Here is a 23082-nt window from a genome sequence, read left to right on the forward strand (position 1 = left end):
GTCTCCCTACTGCCTTTAGGTGAAGCCCAGAGTATAGGATATCACACATTACTCTACTCAACTGAAGCTTATATATTCAGTCCCTTTAAGTGTCCTCTCTAGTGATTTCTTCACTCTTTAAATGTAGATATTTATACCCTCATCCATTCTTGCTTCTGCAACAACTTCTCATCTTCCTCTCCATTCTTTTGAAATCTGAAGTGTGCTAGGTATACAGGTAGGATCTTGTTATTTGCCTTTTTAAAGCACTTTTACTGGGACTTCCATGGCAGTCCACTGGTTGGGACTTCCCCTTCCAATGCAGGGGGTGCAGGTTCAATCCCTGGTTGGGGAGCTAGGATCCTACATGCCTCATGGCCAAAACATCAAGGCATGGAATGGAAGCAATATTGTAACAAATTCAAGAGACTTTAGAAATGGTCCATGTCAAAAAAATCTTTAAAAAAAAAAAAAAAACTTTTACTGTAAAAGTGTTAGTCATTCAGTTGTGTCTAACTCCTTGAGACCCCATGGACCGTAGCCCACCAGGCTCCTCTGTCCATGGAATTCTCTAGGCAAGAGGAGTAGAGTGGGTAGCCATTCCCTTCTCCAGGGGATCTTCCTGACCAAGGGACTGAACCTGGGTCTGCTGCACTGCAGGGGAATTCTTTACTGTCTCAGCCACCAGAGAAGCCCATTTAACTTCATGGGCTTGGTAGAGCCCTATCTTATGGTAGAGCTCTATCATATGATAGAGAGTGTCTTATTTGTTCTCTGTGTCTGTGGGGCCTGGTAACTGGGACATAATAGGCACAGACTGATAATTTATTGAGTGAATGAATGTGTACCTGTTGCTGTGATATAAATTACCCTAAAACTAAAAAAAAGTTTTTTCTTATTATCTTATAGTTTCTGTAGGTCAGGCATTCACGAGTGGTTTAGCTGGTACGTTCCGGGTTAGAATCTCTCATGAGGCTGTGGTCATCAAGATGTTGGTCAGAGCTATTGGAAGACTTGGCTGGGGCCCCAGGATTCTTCCATTATAGCTGGCTCATGTAGGTGTTAACAGAAGGCCTATCAGCAGGAAGCATCAGTTCCTGTTGACATGGACCTCTCCAAAGGGCTACTTGAGTGTCCTCATGACATGGAAGTCAGCTTCCTTCAGAGCACGTGATCCAAGAGAGGGAAGAAGGAGAAGCCCACAGTGCCTTTCATGACATGATCACACACAGTCACTGCCATTACAGTCTGTCCTTAACTCACAATTAAGAAGAGGCTCTATCTTTGAAAGGAGTATCCAAGACTTTGTGGGTATATTTTATAACTAACCACTACAGAATGGAACAGTCATTGATGATTCTCCATTGTTCAGTTTTGTTCAGTCCTTTCTGATTCTTTGCAACCCCATAGATTGTACCCTGCCAGGCTCCTCGGCCCATTAGATTCTCCAGGCAAGAACATTGGAGTGGGTTGCTGTTTCTTCCTCCAGGAGATCTTCCCAACGCAGGGATTAAACCTGTGTCTCCTGCAGCTCCTACATTGGCAGGTGGATTCTTGAGTCACTTGGGATTCTCCCTTGAAGGTGGCCAAAATAGGTCATTTTCCCTCCTTATGAAATACATTTGTTCCAATGGAAATAAATTTTAAAAGTATTCCCTTAGGGCTTCCTTGGTGGCTCTGCAGTAAAGAATCCGCCTGCCTCTGCAGAAGACAAGGGTTCAATCCCTGATGCGGGAGGTTCCCACATGTCGTGGAGCAACTCAGCTCAGGAACTGCCACCCAGTGGCCTTTGCGCAGAGCCTGGGAGCCCCAGCAAGTGAGTCCACGCACTGCAAGTACTGAAGCCCCCACACGCTAGAGCCCACGCTCTACAAGAGAAGTCACTGCAATGAGAAGCCTGCGTGCCTGTAGCTAGAGAAGAACCCTTAAAGCAGCAAAGACCCAGCACAACCAAAAATAAAATAAAAAAGAATATTCCCTTAAAATATTTTACTTATTTTTGATGATACAAAGGAACTAGATTATATGTTAATATGACTACTGAAATGAGCTAATTGTGTTTAAATATTCATATTTTTACTGTAACTCTTTCACTTAGATTTTGGAAATAAAGTCACCTAAGTTTTATGTTGTCTGTAAAATGAATGTGACACAGAATTCATTACTTTAAGGCTTATTGGGTCTTCAAAAAAACCAAACACGTCTATTTGCAAGCCATAGTTACATATGGTTAAGATAGAAAATGAGAATTTTTAAACTTGTAGCTGAAAAGTTTAAATTAATTGTACAAAAATTAGTCTTTTTAGCCTAATATATGTATATAACTTGGTCATTCAAGAAAAATTCCAGTCTGTAATATGAATCAGACATTTTACTAGGCTGGTATGTATTGGTGAATAGAATAGACATTTTTCCACTTGGTGTTTATCTGTTGGAGAGCAGGTAATAGATAAATAGACATCTGTGGAGGAAATAAAGAAAGCGAAGTGATGGAGAATTATGGGGAGACAGATACTGCCACACTGTTGTCAGGGTAGGTGACCTTGAAGCTGAAAACCAAAGGCGTTTTCCCTGCCAGGAGCTCACAGGCAAAGGGATCGCCCTGCAGTGTGAACAGTTGGTGTGGAAAGGATGCCTGGGGATGCCCGTGGCGAGAGTGGAATGAAGTTTGAGAGGCAGAAAGAGATCATACTCTCTAGTTTAAGAGACTGTGATGAGGAGTAAGGATTTTATTCAGCATATTGAAAACTGTGGAAGGATTTTGAAATTACAGTTTTTACTAACAACAACAAAAAACCCCAGACTTTTTGCCTGCAGAAAGCAAAGTCAGTAGAGGAAGTGGGAGAACGGGAAGGAGGTCATTATAGTAGTCCACATGAATGATGATGGAGGTGTGTTCTAAAGTGATGGGAGAGATAAGTGGTGGGAGAGATGAGGACAGGTTTGAGGTCTAGTTTGTAGGTAGAACCAGTGGGACTTAGCACGAAGTGTGAGGGACAAGGGAAGTAAGGACAATACTCGGGGTTTTTTTGGCTTGGGCAAAACCTGAGTTCAGTGAGGAGGAAAATTGAGTTTATTTTTGATAATGTTAATTTTGCGATGTCTAAGTCATCTAGTGGACATGTCAGATGGCAGACGGTTATGCAATCCTGGAGCTCAGAGGTTTGAGATGAGATATACAGATGGTATTCAAAGTTGTGGAATGAATGAGATCATTTCTAGGGAGGGAATGCCCTAGGAACTCTAGCTTTCAGAATTTGCATGTGTGGGCAACATTCTTGCTTTGCTTTGTGAAAAAACAAAAGATAAAACTGCAGCACAGAAAGTTTGGTTTATTTCTAGCATGTATTAAAGAGTATGGGCTTTTGCCCCCTTCAACTTGATGGTAGTATGGTATATGATCATGGCATCTGGACCCATCACTTCATGGCAAATAGATGGGTAAACAATGGAAACAGTGAGATACTTTATTTTGGGGGGCTCCAAAATCACTGCAGATGGTGATTGCAGCCATGAAATTAAAAGAGGCTTGCTCCTTGGAACAAAAGCTGTGACCAACCTAGACAGCATATTAAAAAGCAGAGACATTACTTTACCAACAAAGATCCGGGTAGTCAAAGCTGTGGTTTTTCCAGTAGTCATGTATGGGTGTGAGAGTTGGACTATAAAGAAACCTGAGTGCCAAAGAATTGCTGCTTTTAAACTGTGCTGTTGGAGAGGACTCTTGAGAGTCCCTTGGACTGCAAGGAGATCCGGTCAGTCAATCCTAAAGGAAATCAGTCCTGAATATTTGTTGGAAGGACTGATGTTGAAGCTGAAACTGCAATACTTTGGCCGCCTGATCTGAAGAACTGACTCATTGGAAAAGACCCCGTTGCTGGGAAAGATTGAAGGCGGGAGGAGAAGGGGATGACAGAGGATGAGATGGTTGGATGGCATCACCGACGCGATGGACATGAGTTTGAGTAGGCTCCGGGAGCTGGTGATGGTCAGGGAGACCTGGTGTGCTGTAGTCCATGGGGTTGCAAAGAGTTGGACACAACTGAGCAACTGAACTGAATGGTATATAAGAAAAAAGTCTAAAGCTCCACCCCACCACTTGTTGAATGAATAACTAGCCACCTACTAGTTGTATGACTTTGGAATTCTACCTCTCTGAGCCTCGGTTTTTTTAACTGCTAAAAGGAGTAAGAGAGTTGTTTTGAAGATTAAATGAATTAAGTTTTCCAAAGTGCCCAGGACAGTGTCTGATACATAGTAAATACTCAATATTCCTTATTTTCTCTTTCCTTGCTCTTAATTCGTTAGTGTGTGTATCTTTGAGCAGAAAAGCCATTCTGAAACAGGTGTTATCTTCAATTCTCTTCCCCCATTCTCATCAGTGTTATGGAGAAAGATAGATATAGACATATAACACAGAAACATATGAGTGTGTAGCATGGTATCTTAAATATCTGAAAATTTCTGTGCTAAATGTTCATACACTATTTTTGTCCTGCTTTTCTCAACCTGTTATAACTCTGCCGCTTTCAAAGAAGATTATCTCTTAAATAATGAAACACTGAGATAAAGGTTTGTTTTGAAATATGTTTGAAGTCTAATGAGCAGGAGAATGAATTAAAACAGCATTATAGAAATTTTCACTCAGGACTTCCCTGCCAGTCCAATGGTTAGGACTGTGTGCTTCCAATGAGGGGTCACAGATTCCATCCCTGGTTGGGAAACTAAGATCACACATGCCACAGGGCAGCCAAAAATTAAAAAAAAAAAAATTTCCACTCTTATGTATTAAAGCTTTGTAATTATTAACGCAGAATTCTCAGTTGTGTATTAAATTGTTCACTGTCAGATATAAAATTGGATAATCTAATACTTTGAAGGCCAAGATAGAGTGTAAAATTTGAATCTATGAAGTCTGCCTCTAATTAATTGGCACAGTATTACAGAAGAACCTCAAGTACCCTGTGATAAAGTGGAAAATCCCATTTAGTAGATTTATCACAATCCTGTTACCTTTCATTTATGAATTTATATCATTGTGAAATGATACACTGTATTTCATTAATTCTAAAAAAACTTTTTACCTCATTTTTAGAATTTTGAAACTAGAATCATCTTACAGTAGATATAATATGAAATTACATATTTTTTTTGTAATTGGCAGTGTATTTTCTTGGTGGTACATAAGATAACAATTGCCTTATAATCGATGGAAAAGCTATGACCAACCTAGACAGCATATTAAAAAGCAGAGACATTTCTCTGCCAACAAAGGCCCATCTAGTCAGAGCTATGGTTTTTTCAGTAGTCATGTGTGGATGTGAGAGCTGGACTATAAAGAAAGCTGAGTGCCGAAGAATTGATGCTTTTGAATTGTGGTGTTGGAGAAGACTTTTGAGAGTCCCCTGGGCTGCAAGGAGATCCAACCAGTCAGTCCTAGAGGAAATCAGTCCTGAATGTTCATTGGAAGGATTGATGCTGAAGCTGAAACTCCCAAATACTTTGGCCACCTGATGTGAAGAACTGACTCATTGGAAAAGACCCCGATCCTAGGAAAGATTGAAGGCGGGAGAAAGGAATGACAAAGGATGAGATGGTTGGATGGTATCACTGATTCAATAGACACAAGTTTGAGTAAGCTCTGGGAGTTGGTGATGGACAGGGAAGCCTGGTGTGCTGCAGTCCATGGGGTTGCAGAGTTGGACACGACTGAGTGACTGAAATGAACTGAACTTGTGATTAATGGTAACTTGATTTTGATGATATTTTGTATTTAACTGCAAGTCTCTAGCCTAGAATACATTTGATATTCATTAATGCTTATATAAGTAAGAATCACTTTTTTAGGATCAGATCATGTTTTTTACATTTATTTTCTACTTAATATTGGTAAGTATAACACACGAGGTCAGCAAACTTTCTGTAAAAGGCCACCATGTAAATATGTTAGGCCTTGTAGGCCAAAAATCTATTGTAGTTATTCAACTCTGCTGTTCCACAGAAGGAGCTTTAGACAATACATGTGAACATAGTTATGTTGCAGTAAAACTTTATGTACAAAATAAATTTGGCTCAAATTTGACCCATGAGCTGTAGTTTGCCAATCCGTAGTAGAACATTATAATGATCAAAATCACTTCTCAAACATTGATTCCCCAGAATACTTTTTCTGGGTCATCTTTGATTCTTTGCATGTGTATTGTATACCAGATTTTCTTTTTGTTCCTACCAGTGGTTTGATCTCTTGTGTCTGTGTCTAAATCAGGGTCATCATACTAGTTCATGAGCCAGTAGATATTTTGTCTTTGTCCATGTGAGTGATCTTTGGTTCAGATTTGTTACCCACTTGTAAGAAATGATTTGCAGTTTGTCTTTTTGTTACTCCATACAATAAGCTAAGATCAGTGAAAAGTTATTAACAGATTAATGAGTCAGAGATTTTTAAATACTGTGCCTGAGAATAGAGTTGGTACCAGAAAGTCGGCTGCATTTGGGTCCATGCTAATCAAGTTGAATCTGAGAGCTATTGTAATGAAACTGAATATAAGAAGCAGCATAATACAGTCATTAGGAATACTAACTCTGGAACCAGACAGCCCAATTAACTGTAGTCTCTACTACCCCTTACTAGTCTTGTGACCTTGGGCTAGGTACAGTTACTTAACCTCTCTGTGCCTCAGTCTCGTCTTCTGTAAAATGTGGACAGTAGTACTTACCTTATAGAGTTATTTTGAATAACTCAGTGAGTACCTAAAATTTAACTCATAAATAGATAGAAATAAGATTTTAAGCATAGGATATATGATCTTTAGAAATAATTCCATTACTATCGAATGTAATTAAGTCAGAATACTTGCCATTTAAAACAACAAATTAAAAGGAGCTCATAATGAGTAATATTTTCTCCTTTCTATCATGAATATAGTCAAACTATCAGTGTTTTCTCTGTGTTTACCTAGATGGTAACATCCAGTATCTGGCTCTCAGTGAATGTTAATTAAATAAATGAGAATTTGTCTTTTTTTCCAAGGTGCTAATTTTCCAATTATAAGATCCATCTTTTGTCTGATTTGGAGAAAGTGGTCTCTTGCTTGTTGAAAAACATGTTTTATATTTCACTATAATCTAAAATCTGTGAATTTTTCTTAAGACATTTCTGTAAGCCATTATTTCCCTCAATTTTAATGCCTCCTAGGGATATTTCTGATAAGAGAATGCTGTAACGGTATACAAATATATTTAACTTTTGTGTGATCTCAGAATAGACTGGATTAATAACTGACATTAAAATGGCGATGAGAAAAAGACTGGCTAGTTCATTACATGGCAGTCTTGACTTCCATTTTTCTTACGTTATAACTTGTGAGATACAAATTTGTTTCAGTCTTTAGTAATAAGAAAACATCTTTTCCATAATATTTCTTTGCTCACCTATATATATATATATATATTTTTTTTTTTTTTTTTGTATAACTGTGATAAGGATTTTTTTTTTTCAACTATTTACTTATTTATTTGACTATGCCAGGTCTTCGTTGAGGTATGAGGGACCTTTAGTTGTTGCATATAGTGTCTAGTTTCCTAACCAGGGATAGAACCCAGGTGCCCTGTATTGGGGATGCAGAGTCTTAGTCACTAGACCACCAGGGGAGTCCCAGCCAGTTTTAACCCTATGAAATTGCTGATACTCTACCCTTTCTGACCTAACAAAAATGACATTTTATTTGATTCAGCCTAATAGAAAGCAGGATTTTTTTTTCCCTGAAAATCTTTTACTCTTTGTAGTTTCATTTGATTTCAGCAATTTGTCACTTTCATTCATTTAAAACATAATAAACTTTTTTCATCTTTAACTTTTGATAATAGCCACCTTCCAGGAGCCTTTGTGAACTGTAAATGGTTGGTTAGAAGCTATCTGTTGAGCTTTTAATGTCTGGCACCATGTAAAAGGCTTTTCATGCATTATCTCTGATCCTAACAATAGATGTGAGAGAGGAATTATTAATAATATAAATGGCAGGGCTAGGATTTGAATTCTTTTTAATGTCCTGTCTTGGAAGTTACATAGTATTACTTCCAGCATCCTGTTTGTCAAGTAGTTCCCCATTCAGGAGAAAGGGAAATGGGCTCTTCTTTTTGAAAGTATCTTAAGAATTTGTTGGCATTTTAGTTTTTAATTTTTAAAAAAATATTTATTTATTTGGCTGTGCTGGGTCTCAGTTGAGGTGTGTGGGATCTAGTTCCCTGACCAGGGATCGAACCCAGGCCCCATACATTGGGAGCTCAGAGTCTTAGCCCCTGGACCACCAGCAAGTCCCTTAATTTGTTGGCATTTTAAAGTCACTGGAAGATTCTGGAGACTTTTAGATGTGTTTTCTGTCATGATGAAAAATTTATTTTGCCGTTTAAAAATGTTTTTACTCTTTGATGTCAGTGTAAGTGATTTACAATTAATGGTCATTCCTGAGTTCTTTGTCTTCCAGATTGTAACTTGAGACATGGTCTATTAATTATACACAATGGAGGCACTTAGTCTGACTGTTTTTACTGGTACAGGGATTTTAATCTTCCATTTTTTCCCTATTTGTTTGATATTTTTTACCTATATTATTGGATTTACAAAATATATAACTATTTTATAAGCTGTCTTTATTGTTGAGCCTGTGAAAGAACTAATTGCCATGCCTCATTTACCCTGAAAATTATTTTTTTTGCCACATGTATCTTTTGATTAAATGTCGGTGGCAGTTAGTTTATACAGGGCTCACAAGCAGCCTGCAGGACTGGCTGCCCTAAAGAAAATTAGAGACCTTGTACAGAAAAGCCTGAAATACAGGAAGTGTTCAGGAGAACCAGGTACAATTCCTGGGTCAGGAAGGTCCCCTGGAGAAGGACATGGCAACCCACTCCAGTGTTCTCGCCTGGAGAATCCCATGGACAGAGCAGCCTGCTGGGCTGCGGTCCATGGGGTCACAAAAGAGTCGGAGACTGAGCGACGAAACAATGACAGCACTGAGACATTTGTGATAGAATCTTCCGGTGTGTGTGTGAAATAAGAGGCCAGATTTTCCAGAGAGCTTGGAGATGCTGCGTGTGGATAAAGGGCTGACAATTCTGATATAAAACACATCTGCATATTTATGACTAATCTGGAGAGCAGAATGGGGGTACTCCGAGGTAACGTGAATTGCAGTATTTCTTCATGTGATGTGTTGTATTTGACAGGGGAAATAATTGCATTGAGGGTTTTATGTTCATCTTCAGATTTCACCTGTCAACTTGTGTGCACAAAAATCAGAGAAGTCCGCTCTCTGATTTAATGCTTTATAGTGAGTCAGTGATAAAAACTAGAACTAAAACCCAGGAGTATAGTGACCTAGACCATACTTGATGATCTTACCTTCCTTAGTAAACTCTCATTCTTTGGCCTGAATTTTTAGAGACTGTTTTCTTATGAGTTTGTTTTTCTTTAACCTGCCATGCTGTTTGATAACATTTTAATTTTTCTAATTATCATACAGTAAAATATATCTTTATTTGGTATATAGTTCTGTGAACTTTGATAGATACACAGATTAGGATAACCTCTACCACCGTATAGAGATAGAACACTTTTATCACCCTTAAAACTTCCTTATTCTGCTTATACACGTTCTCTCCAACTCTACGCCTGGCAAATGCTAATGTCTTCATCAATAAAGTTTTCTCTTTTTAAAAGTATCCCATAAATGGAATCCTGCAGTATGTGACCTTTTGAGACTTTTCTTTCATTCAGCATAATGCCTTTGAGAATCATTCAAGTTATTGTGTGTATCAAGGGTTTATTCACTTTTACTGTTGAGTTATATGTGTGTGCCAAAGTTTATATATCCATTAACTTGTGGAAGGACATTTGGGTGTTTCCATTTTTTCTGGCCATAACTAATAGAGCTTCTGTAAACTTTTGTGTATGGGCTTCCCCAGTGGCTAAGTGGTAAAGAACTCGTCTGTCAATGCAGGAGACACAGGTTTGATCCCTGGGTTGGGGAGATCCCCTGGAGAAGGAAATGGCAACCCACTTCAGTATTCTTTCCTGGGAAAGCCCATGGACACAGGAGCCTGGTGGACTATAGCCCATGGGGTTGCAGAAAAGTCTGACACCACTTAGTGACTAAAGAACAACAGCAAACTTCTGTGAATAGTTTTTGTGTCATCGTAAGTTATTTCTCAAGTACACAAGTTGGCTAACATTTTTCTGTAAAGGACTAGACAGGCTATATTTTAGGCCATGATCTCTGTTGTGACTACTCGGCTCTTGTAGGATGAAAATAGCCATATACAATACATAAATTTTTGAATGGATGTGGCTGTGTTCCTATAAGACTTTATTTACAAAACTGGAATGGCCCATGGCCGTATTTTTCCAACCCCTGTTTAGTGGCAAATGTCTAAGAGCTGGATTACCAGGTACATGATAAGTATACTTAACTTGATAAGAAACTGCCAGCTTATTGATTTTTCAAATATTTAGTTTAATAATATTTGAGTTATGGAATTTTAATGAACTCAGACTTTAGTGTTCACACATTGAAGTCGCTAGTCGTGTCCAACTCTTTGTGACCCCGTGAACTGTAGCCCACCAGGCTCCTCCGTCCATGGGATTCTCCAGGCAAGAATACTGGAGTGGGTTGCCATTTCCTTCTCCAGGGAATCTTCCCGACCCAGGGATCGAACCCAGGTCTCCCGCATTGCAGGCAGGCGCTTTAACCTCTGTGCCACCAGGGAAGCCCATTAGACCTACACAATTTATGTTAAGATAGGCTTTGGTCTTGTCTTACACTGAGGATGTATTTTGCCTCCTACTTTATTCATATTCATGTGAGGTTTTTACATGGATGAGTCTTGTCTTCCTAGATAAAGTACAACCTGAATTTCAGTAATTTTTATTTGACTTATGGAAGATATGATGAGATATTGCAAGCAGATTGTTTCTCTCAGGGATGTATTAAGAACAGAGAATCATAGTGAGAGCTGCTAGATTTTTAAATTTTTTTTTTTTAAATCAATCGAACAGTTGATTTTTTTTCCCCTAAAAATTGAGTGTGACTGCATAGACAGCTATCACACCATGACATCCAGTCTCTTTATATGTGTTTGTTCATTTTTTCATTATTAAACCCAGACTGTTTATCCACAATGGAAGTTCATCTGGGAGATCATTGTCTTTATTTTGTGTATGCTCCAGATGACAAATTAGGTATTAAATCTTAGGTTTATGCTCATGTCCCTGGAGTTCTAAGGGACAGCATTCTCCAGTTGCTATTGGAAAGCTGTTGTTTCTGTTTGTTTTGTCTGTGAGATGCAGAATTAGCTTTTTGCTAGCGGTATTTTGTTGTGATTCCCATGGCCTCAGAGCAGGAGTGTGAGGTTCAAAGGAAGGCAAAGAATCTCGGGTATATCAGTAACTAATGAAACTGGAGATGGTGAATAAAACAAAGGAGGTATATCTTTCTGGTTATGGTTTGCAATTAATTATGCTCTTCTGAAAAAGCAGTGAAGCCCTGGGGCAACATCAAAGAGGTAGAAGAACAGTTTGTATTGATCGTCATCCTACTTGTCTTTGATGAGATGGTTGGAATACTATATCCGTGAGTGGGAAGTGCTACTGTTTATGGATGCTTTATTATAAAGCATGGCTAGTGACTGCCATATTGGACATCACAGGCTTAATTTCTTCCATGTTCGCTAGATTAGAATCCCTATAAAAGAGGTGTTGAATATGCAACTTCTTGGTAGTCTAATATTCTCACTTCGCTTTCGACTTTTTGCAGTCAAGCAGTAGTCACTGTCTCTGGCTCTTTGGTTATTAAATTTTAATACAAGTCTGATTGTCTCTAAGTATGTAACTTCTTTGTAAGCCAGGGAGAGTTAGAAGCCTTTCCACCATTCGGTCCCGTCTTCTTCCACAGTGCGGCTCTCCAGAGCGGGGCTGTCCTGAGCTGCTGGGCTCGTCCCGGGGATGTGAGGTGAGACCCCTCTGGGGGCTGCTCTGGGAGGCGTCCTGTCACTGTCCTGTGTTAGCAACACCTTGAGGGCTTACAGCCGCCTCTGCCCTAGGGTTTTAAAAGTACATTTCCCAGACCTGAACATTACTTACTAACAAGACAAAAAGGTTAAGAGTGCCTTCCATAAAATCTGACCTTCCGTTTCTATGGCAGTGGTTCTCGACCCTGGGTGCATGTTAGAATCAACTGGAGAAGCTGTGAAAGCAGTGCCTGGGCTCCAGCCCTGAAGATTTCAATTCACATGGGTGGGTCCTGGGCATCAGCAACCTTTTTCAATGCCCCTAGTTAACTCCTGTGTCCAACCAGGGTTGAAAATCCCTCATGTGTAAGAAAATTAGTGGACCTGGGCTAGCCATGTCAGGTAAAATATTCTGAATTAAGAGACTAATTCATAATCTTCTCCTCCCTCTTTCCAGTTGGAGCCCAGATTTCAAGTCTTGAGTAAAAATACCGTCAGGGGAATGGGCCCTATTGTCACACATTCAGAACCTGTTGTTCAAGGAATCCCCTAAAGGTCAGTGTATGGGAAAAGAAATTAGTGGGGTTTTATTTTTAATCTTTACTACCATTGAGTTTATTGGTAAATTAAGATTGCAAATTACTTGTGAGTAGAAATACCATTTTAAATTGACTAGATTTTAAGTGCTACCATTATAAATTGATTAATTTAATATCATGTTTAAGAAGTACATATGTATCTTCTCATTTATTTTTAATAGGCTATTAAAGGAGCATACATATTACACACTTACCTTTGTGCTTATACACATATAACATAGCTTTGCAAAAATATTCAACAAATTAAGCACAATGATTGATTCTGGGAAGGCCAACTGAGGCCCAGTGTTGGGATATTTGTTATTTTTACTCTGTCTTCTTCTTTGTATTATTTATTTTAACCCTAGGCATACATTAAATTTCACAAAATCTTTTCCAGTAGATAAAAATGCTTTTTTAAAAAGAGTTTTGCAAATATGCTTATAGATTTTTCTATTTGGAAAATTAAATAATAACATCACAATCATTTAACTTGAAGATTTCTGCTTATTACCTGGTACATTACCTCTTGTTTTAGATGTGTTATTTAAGTATATATCTGCTCTTTCCTCTGAGACCACCTCCTGGGTTTCTGTTTTGCTTTACATTTTCTCATGGCTCTTTCATGTGCTGTATATAAAAGAATGGGCCCTACCTAGATGATGACACTACCATTCTTCCAGTACTTCAGGCTGGAAATCTTAATTCTTCTTTGTCTGTTTCATTTGATCCTGAGATACATCTCATTCCCAGATTGTTAACCCTGCACTGCTGACATTTCCCATCCAATTGCCCCTCACTCCCACTTCCAGTAGCACTGCTTTTATCACTGAGGGATCATTAAAGTAGCCATTGCACACTTTACACTATGCTTAGAAGTGTTTTCTCAAGATACATTACTCTCTTGCATAATGGGCATTTTTTGTTAACCCAGACTGAATGGCCTTTTATGATCTGCCCTTGTCTACCTATTCTATGCAAACCTCATCTCCAGCTTTTCCCCTGTGCTCCAGCTCTGCTAGCCTACTGGAAGGAGACAGCAGCATGTCTGTGCCCTCTCTTGAGTATGCATATGATCTGTTGAGTATGCATATGGCCAAAAATAAGGGTGGGCCTATTTGTCAGCCAATGAACTCCTATTCAGTTTCCAAGATTAAGTTCAAATGTCATCTTCTCTATTGATTGTTAAATGTTCCTTTGTGTTCTCATAGCATCTTGTTTACTTATTGTTTATTATGGTAGCTATCACATTGCTCTGTAATATCTTTTAGCTTAACTATGAACCCTTAGAAGGTGATCTGTTTAACTCTGTTACTAACACTTAACAGAGTTGCTGGATGTGTTAGAAATAGTGTTAGAAATGAACAAGGAAATGAAAGTTAGCACATACAAAATTTCGTACTATTTATAATCACTAACTCACTAGTCAGTGTTTTTAATAACATAGTAAACAATATTTTACATTTAGGTAAACTTCAGCTTTACATTGAAGACAAGAGTTATTTACTAAGCTGAATAACTGAGCTTGAGGAGGATGTTTGCCTTTAAAAGAGCTGACATTTTTAAAGTACTTAGATGATTCGAAAGAGTACTTTTTATGCAGATAGATTTATACTAAGCACAAGGTATTTTGACAGTTAATTATTTAAATCAGAAACCAAGTCAGCCTTTATTAACATAGCCAGAGCTTATGTTCTTGGAAGTAATAATGTTATATTTACTTAACATTTATTCTGTTGTTTCAGTGTTTACTTACTTTCACTGTGTATTCATTTGGATATTGGTACCCATTGGTTGGCCTTTTGTCATTTCTTAACTTGAATATAAGTATCATAGTAGAAAATCACTGTAGTTTACAATGTCATATTCCTTATAGATACTTTAATATATATTAAAATTGATTCTGTGCTAATTTTTTTAAACAAGAGTTACCAGTTTTTATAGATCTACTCTTAATGCATGTCTAAATTTATCTACAGTAGATAAAGGATTTCCACATAAAGATAATTAAGTAAAAGCATTTGTATTCTCTTCTTCCTAATGCTAGCTAAAAGGATGAAGACTAGGGAAGAATTCTTGTAACTTGAGTGAAGTGAGGAGAAAACTAAGCCTCAGACTGCAAGAAGAGCTGTAACTTTTAGAACAAATGGAGAAGTGTGCAGACATCTCAAACAGAGCTCTCCCAAAGTAGGTGGCAAAGAGGTCTCAGAGTGGCAGGCCAGGTGAGGCTTCAGGAAAAGACACAGATGCACTTTTTATGCAGACAAGAGTAGAAAAACCTAGGCTAGTGGAGGAGGTCGTGTCCAGAGCTGTCGCCTTGGTATCAGTGGATTCAGAGCAGCCAGAGAAGTAAACACTGAATCACAGTGCAGACAATCAACAGCTTAACACTCCCTCCCTCCGCGCCCACTTTAACCTTGCTGGCTTCATTACGGTTCTCCAACCATGCTAAGCACGTTCTTCCCTCCAGCCTTTGATTTTGCTTGTCCCTCAGCCTGAAAAATTCTTCCCCTAGAAATTCTTACGGATTACTCCCTCATTCATTCTCGTTTCTATTCTGCTGTGAACTCAGAAAGGCATTTTGAGTTGACTGTGCATACTCAAGCAAGCAACCTCAGAGCATTTTATTTTCAAAGCTTGCTGCTTTTTTCCTTGCAGTCATCACCACCAGACTTGTGTATTGATTTATTTAGTTTTTCTTTCCTTCACGTGAATCTGAGTTCCCAAAGGACACGTACTTATCACAATGCCTGTATTCCACCTCTCTATTCCAAACACCTAGAACACTGCCAGGCACGTAATTGTTGCTTAATAGATGAGCACATAGTTCTTCCCGTGCGCAGTAGCATGTACCCCGTACAAACTGGCAAATCCCATGTGGAGAGGCTTAAAGGACATCATCAGCCATTAGCAATAATTGTTCTTTATTTTGATCCTGATTCTTATAAAATAATTGTAAAAATAATGGCGTTTATGAAGTCATTGAACGTTTGAACACTGGATATTTGATACTAGAGAATGTATAGTAGTACTGTGAATCAGTCAGGATTTAGTTGCAGAGAACAGAATTCATTCTAGCCAGTTTAAGCAGGAACAAACTTATTAAGGGTGTATGTATATGCTTAGTCGTGTCCAAACTCATTGAGACCCCAGGCACTGTATGTAACCCACCAGGTTCCTCAATTTATGGAGAGATAGAAAGGGCTGAAGAAACAGACTTTAAGCTCACAGTTGACCTTTTATAAACATCTCCCGTGCAATACCATGGAGCTGGACAATCAAGGGAGCTGCTAGTTTCTCTGTGGATCAGGATGCGATTTTAAGGGTTAATAAACTGTAGCCAACAGGCAAAATCTGGCTTCAAGAATTTATGTGTGTCCTTTCAGTTAAGAGTTTTTGCAGTTTTTAAATGGTTGAACAAATCAAAAGAGGAATAATAGGTTTTAAAAAAATTATTACTGAGGTATAATTGATGTCCAGCACTTTATAATTTAAGGTGTACTGCATAATGATTCAGTATTTGTATATATTGCAAAACCATCATTACAATAAGTCTATTTAACATCCATCACCACACAGTTATATTTTTGTTCTTATGATGGTAACTTGAAAGATTTACTTTCTTAACAACTTTCAAATATGTAATACAGTCTTATTAACTACAGTTGCCATGCTGCCATAACTGGAAGTTTGTACATTTTGACTCCCCTCAGCAATGTGCCCACTCCCTACCCCTCACCTCTAGCAGCCAACACTCTGTTTTCTGTGTACCTAGGAGCTTGATTTTTTTTTCTTTTTTTTTAGATTCCACTTATAAGTGAGATCATATGGCACTTATCTTTCTCTGTCTGACTTATTTCACTTAGCAGATGGCCGTAAGGCCCACCCATGAAGCCACAAATGGCAAATTTCCTTGTTTTTATGGCTGAATAATATTCCATTGAGTTCTTGTACACATTTTCTCCATTCATTCGTCAGTGGACACTGGTTGTTTCCATATCTTGGTTGTATATAATGCTGAGGTGAACGTGGGGGGTGTATATGTCTTTAGTTAGTGTTTCGTTAGTGTTTAATCTTCTTCAGATAAATACCCAGAAGTAGAGTTGCTAAATCATATGATAGCTCTACTTTTAATTGTTGGAGGAACCTCCATCCTGTTTCCTTACTGGCTATACCATCTTACATTCTGACCAGCAGTACACAAGATTGGAATAGTGTTTTGTGTCACCTGAAGATTTTACGAAATTTCAGTATCCATACATGAACTTATTAGGACACAGGCATGCTTTTTAATTTACCTGTTGTCTATGGTTGCTTTCACACTACACTGGCAACAGAAACCACTTGGCAAAATATTTATTATCCAGCCCTTAAGGAAAAAGTTTGCCAAACTCTGCTCTAGAATACACTCAGTATTATGGGCCAGCCAGATGTATGTGTTGCACCCTGCCTCCCAGCAACCAGAAGGTAATTACTGAATCTTGAAATCTCTGTAGCTTCAAAATGTGAATGTCAGCAAGAGTGTGGTTTCTGCTTCACTTCTGCCTTTTTCAGAATCTTGGGTGAGTAGATTTGACTGGCTGAACCTACGTTGCAGCAAGAACCTATTTGCAAAGGATTCTGTGGAAACCCTGCTCTTTGCTTCCCAGCCCCTGTAATTAAACATTCTCCCTAATTCAGTTCTTGGTGCCTTTATAGAAGTTACAACCATCTGTCTTCAGTAAAAGCAGACTAATAGATTTTTAGTCCATGTGTTGTGTGTGTTAGTCACTCAGTCATCTTCAAAACTTTGCGATCCCATTGACTGTAGCCTGCCAGGCTCCTCTGTCCGTGAAAGTCTCCAGGCAAAAATACTGGAGTGCGTTGGCACTTCCTTCTCCAGGGGATCTTCCCGACCCAGAGATTGAACCCGGGTCTCCTGCATTGCAGGCAGATGCTTTACCATCTGAGCCACTAGGGAAACTTTTAGTCTATTAGTCTTTTTTCTTTTTTGGCATTATATTGATTCATACGTAATGCAGGTCTGTGATGTTCAACACTGTATCATTAATTTTTTCTTAGACAAAAAGACTGTAGAATTTTTAGTGTTGATACATTTATATTTTGTGAGGAACATATATATAAGCTTCAAGCAAAATATTCATATCAGAATAAAAATTTACTCGTAGCAATCTCACAAGGAATAGATTTTGCCTTCAAAATAGCAGAGTAGCTAAATCAGGCAAATCAGATAAGGATTCAGGGAGACATTTCCTGTGAGACTGTTTTGGTGAAAGAATATTTTTAATTTAGATCCTTAGTCATGATACTGTAACTCTTTGAGGTTAAGTCTAAATATTTTCAGGGGTAGGCTTTGGGAAAAAATAAATAAATAGAAGCAGTAAGTCATAGTTTAAAAAGAAAAAGAGATATAATAAGGTAAATAAAAGTATAAACTCCTAAAGTGCTAGTGAGGCCTGAGCGTGGTAGTCTGCTGATAAATGTTTAGCAACTGTCTCTTCAAGAAAAGACTCCATAGAGCCCCCATTTTTAGTGTTTGGTGATTTCTTTGGTAAAATGTTCTCACCATGGCTGGTTTTAGGCTATTAAGGTTTGACACTGACTCTCTACAATTTCTGAAAATTTGGCTGTCAAGCTTTCACGAGCTGGCATAAGCTGGATCCACCTAAGCTGAGCCTAAGAACAGGGTTAAGGAATAGAGGAGGCAGAAATAGTTGACATGAACGTTTATAGTGAATATGCAAGGAAAGCATTCCATGACACTTAAATTTCTCCTCAAGTCAAAAGTCATCATCTTTTAAGGATAATATAACAGTACATTATTTTATTCATAGATGAATAAGATGAATTGTTTCTGATGTTGGAGTAGATTTTTTCTGAGGTTATCATCTTATTTTTCTTTAATGGAAAGAATTGCTCAGAACACATTAAATTACATAATACCTTATTGTATTTAATTGCTAGTAATATATTTTTATTTGTAATTTACTTCAATGCATTTTTCCTGGAAGTTATTTCTTTACTATTTCTGAATATGATTCCATATTTTGCGTTCTGTGTTTGAGTGCCTGGTATGAGGACTGGGAAGGACTTGAACTAAAGAGAACAGGAAACTCAAATGAAAAATGTGATTAGGTATATGTAACATTTCCCTGGTCTGTCAGATGTGAGATGCTAAGAACTCTCAGCCAAGATATTACTCATGAATCATATTTCTTGTTGCCAGTCTGGTTACACCCTTGGTGGGAGATACACAGAGTAAACATGGATTTTGTGTGTGTGTGTTTTTTTAACTTCTTGTGGACAAAAATACTTGCCTTAATTTTGTCCAAATGTTTTTAGCGAGAACAAATAGTACTATCATTGCTAGGAAGAGTTAGAAAATAAAATCACAGTTGCTTTCATAAATAAAATTTTTTCATCAAGATAAAGGGACAGCTTCCACTTAATAAGAAGAGCTCTTGTCTTCAATGTTTGTGTCTCGAATTCAAATTTCACCTGATGCTTGTTGTTGGATCTTTTTGGCAAGTTGCTTTAACCCTCTCTGGATGTCAGTTTCTTAACCTATAAATTAAGCATTGTACCACTTGTGGTAGGAAATAAATGAATACATTTCGGTGAGGATAACTAGCATCGTACTTGGCTGTGGATCTTAACTCTATTTCCTAGACAAAAACTGACGCGGAGGCAGGAAACGGGAGTTCCTTAGGGATTAACCCCAGCCCCAGTTGCTAATTGCCAAGGCTGTCCCTCTAGACTCTTAAAATGATTCAAGGGCACAATGGCTGGTGTTTTCCACTTGGAAAAACTGATTACAAATCATGTGTAGAAAAGTTTGTGTGTGAAGAATTAACATGCAGAGAACGAAGCTGCAAAAGCCTGATTGGCTAGAGTAGCCTATGGATGAGCAGGGAAGTCTATTCATTTATTTTTTTCTGTTGTTGAAAATCTTTAAAAAAAAAAAAATGTGCTTAGTCCTTCCTGCTCCTCTTCCTCCCTACAACCCTGCCACTCTGCAGCTTGATTAGGGTTCCCTGCTGGACTTTCTTTCCCCTGCTGCTGCTGAGTCGCTTCAGTCGTGTCCAACTCTGTGACCCCATAGACGGCAGCCCACCGGGCTCCGCCGTCCCAGGGATTCTCCAGGCAAGAACACCGGAGTGCGTTGCCATTTCCTTCTCCAGTGCGTGAAAGTGAAGTCGCTCAGTCGTGTCCAACTCTTCTCGACCCCATGGACTGCAGCCTAGTATCTTGTAAATACTTCCCTAGTATCACATGCCAGACCTGTATCACACCATGGACTCTAAGCTCCGCGAAATCAGATATCCTAAAAGAGCTGTCATTTCACAACAAATTAAATGTTACATGTGCTAGTTGTTGGTATAAACTGCTGTATACCAGGGATCCACCCAGATCAACAGTAGCTGACATTTTACACTTTACTCTGGATTCAGAATATTATAGGGCAGAAAGCATCATCCTGAACCATAACTCCATAGAGATAAAGGCAGATTATGTCAAAGTTGTAATGACTGCAAGATACAAATTGAAAGTTGCCTTTTTAAAAAAAAAATTAAAGCCAAATCTAAGTTATCAAGTACTACAGAACCACCTTGGTATTCCCAATGTGATTTTCTATTGATGGAAACTGTGGGTAGGCTTCTCTGAGGACTGGAAGAACCTCAGATTTATTTTGTTACTAAAAACTGCACAGTTGATTTTGGCATAATAAAGAAACCAGTTTTGTCCCCCCCCCCCTTTTTTTTTTTTCCAATAGTGGATCTGAGGGAAGTTGACTGGTTTGGCTTTTCCCTTTCTGAGTCAGGTGCTATTTCCTTATAGTTTATCATATAATATGTGGTAAGTTATCATCACTGGCCACCCTAGGGCCAGCCCCCTCCTCAATAGGATGGAGGACTCTATCCATGCTTTATTTTGTTTTGACCATTCAAACAGTCACAGATGGTAAAACAAACAAAAACCAAAAAAACTGGAAAACTTTCAGTCACATATTCCTACAGATACCAGTTTTGTTTTTTTTTTTCTTATTGCTTGAGGAGCAGATGAAGTTTCCTTTAAGGAAATTTTTTAATGTCAGAGGAATAAAAAAACTATCTGATTTAAATATGGTTTCATTGAGAGTCATTCAAGATATGAAATAGTAGTTATTTAAGTAATTCAGTTATAAATAGTTCTTATATAATAAACTGATTTGTTGGGTTTATTTTAAATTCAAAAGTACCGCAAAGTAATTATTTCCCTTAAAGGGCTGTATTTTTAGTGAGGGACAGACAAAACCCTGTTGAAACAATAGTCTTATCATTCATTCATATGTATTCTTGTAAAATATTTGTCTTGTGTGTATTTCTAGTATTCAAGAACTGGTATGTTGTATATATATCATCCTATTTCTTAGTTCCTTTCACTCATCATTATGCTTTTAAGATGCATTCATGTGAAATATATACTTTTAACTGAATATGAAAGATTCTGCGTCTTCGTCAACCCTGTTCTTTTTAAAAAAAATTTCTTCTAATGATGTCTTTCTTTGTTTCTGCTATTTTTTTGACCACACCATGCAGGATGTGAGGGCATGTGGGATCTTAGTTCCCCAACCAGGGATTCAGCCCGGGCCCTCTGCATTGAGAGCACAGAATCTTAACCGCTGGACCACCAGGGAAGTCCCCAACCCTGTCCTGCTTACTCAGTTTGTTAGTGATGAGCAGTGATTCGGACCTCCAGAGAGCCTCCAAGTCCCCAGTCATCATGAATACAGTTCAGTAAACATCCATTTACAAGTTCTCACCCTCAAGAATTTCTTTGGTGTGTGTGCTGAGCAGCAGAATGCAGTACTGAATAATAGCTCACACCCTTTAGGTCCTCCACCTCTCTTGTTTCCCCATCAGTCATATAAGTGGGTCCTGTCCACATCTCCAGGGACATGGGGCATTTTCCAGCTTTCTGCCTGTTGCTAATCTAATAGATATAAGGTAGCATTTCCTTAGTTTAGTCTGCATTTCTTTTACTGAGTAAATTAAAATATCTCTTGATATGTTTGGCCTTCTAGTATGCTTGCTCATATTTTCTTTTAATTTGGATAGCTAAATTTTTCTTATTGATTTGGGAATTCCTTGTAAATTCTAAATTTTAATCCTTTCTGTTTTAGACGTTTGAAATATCTTCTCCTGTTGTATTACCTATCTTTTGCTTGATTCACAGTGCTCTTTACTGAGCCGAATCATTTAATTTTTATGTAACCACATTCATTTTATTTTTGCTTATGGCATACAGCTTTGAATTCATGCTTACCCACATTTTGTGTGTGGCTATAGGTATGAGTCTCGTTTATTTTATTCTGAGTTTGTCACTCTCCAAATACTATCTACTTAACAATCACACCCTTTCCTGTGACATTTGTCATGTATTAGGTTCCCAATACATTTAAGGGTCTCTCTCTCTCATCTTTAACTTAGATTTTTGGTTCTTAGGTCAGTAAGAACTAGTTTTATCCCCAAGGTTTGGTGAAGGACTGTCTCTGAAGCCTTCTCAGGTGGCTCAGTGGTAAAGAATCCACCAGTTCAGAAGCTGCAGGAGATGCGGGTTTGATCCCTGGGTTTGGAAGATCCCTTGGAGAAGGATATGGCAGCCCATTCCAGTATTCTTACTGGAATAATCCCAAGGACAGAGGAGCCTGGCAGGCTACAGTTCATGGAGTCACAAAGAGTTGGACACTACTGAAATGACTGAGTACACACACACATGTCTTTGAAATTTAAAATTATATGATTTAATTTTCAAGCTTCATGAAGTTTCAGCAAGTTTCATTGTTACCTCTTATCTTCCTTAAATATATTTATGTTATGCTTAACTAGTAGCCATTATGATCCTTGAAACAAATATGTTGGAAATTCTTGATCAATTTCTTTAAATATTATTATATTCAAATTAAAAATCCATTTAAAAGTATCATTAAATTGTTTCATGGTCTCTTCTTCCTTCATTTTGTTTAAAGTGTTAAATTTCACTTTTTAGTAGCAATCTAGATATGAAATTAAATGAGTTGTTATCCTGTCTGAAGTTTGAGAGTATATTAAATAGTTTAAAAAAAGTAATCATTCAGAAATTAAAGATAACTGATGTTTTAAAAGACCTGGATAAATAATAGCAAGTTTCATTGTATGGATAGTTACTTTGAAGAACCAGTCCAAATAGTTCAAGTACTCAAACCTGGTGTAGCTCTCAGTATTTTTGAATGAGTTAATATATATTCTACTGGAAGCATAGATTATACATAAACGAAAATTAATTAAAATGCCGTGGAATGACTCAGTTTTGACCATAGGATAACTTTCCTGATGTAATTTCAAAAAGAAAAGTAAATCTGAAAAGTAATCTATATTTTCTTGAATCTCAAGTCTTTGCCAGCTGCTATTCCCTACCTAGTATATTTTGCTTAGTACAAATTGTAATTTTTAGAATGTTATATGTACTTTTCTTCCCCAATGGCTCAAGCAGTAAGGCATCT

General features: G+C 38.0%; 1 protein-coding gene across 6 annotated transcripts in view; it reads left to right on the forward strand.

The window, feature by feature from the left end:
• WDFY3 (WD repeat and FYVE domain containing 3) overlaps positions 1 to 23082 on the forward strand; it is a 282380-nt gene that overhangs the window by 48050 nt on the left and 211248 nt on the right. The window contains exons 1-2 of one of the 6 annotated variants that reach the window (XM_043906279.1): positions 11939 to 11984; positions 12440 to 12537. The exons of 4 other annotated variants lie outside the window; for them this stretch is intronic. The gene's annotated coding sequence lies outside the window, so the exon portion shown is untranslated. Of the gene's footprint in view, positions 1 to 11938; positions 11985 to 12439; positions 12538 to 23082 lie in introns of those variants that run through there. One more of the 6 variants, XM_043906280.1, reaches the window with a different exon arrangement.

Source organism: Cervus elaphus, chromosome 6 (assembly GCF_910594005.1).
Source record: "Cervus elaphus chromosome 6, mCerEla1.1, whole genome shotgun sequence".
Classification (NCBI taxonomy): domain Eukaryota; kingdom Metazoa; phylum Chordata; class Mammalia; order Artiodactyla; family Cervidae; genus Cervus; species Cervus elaphus.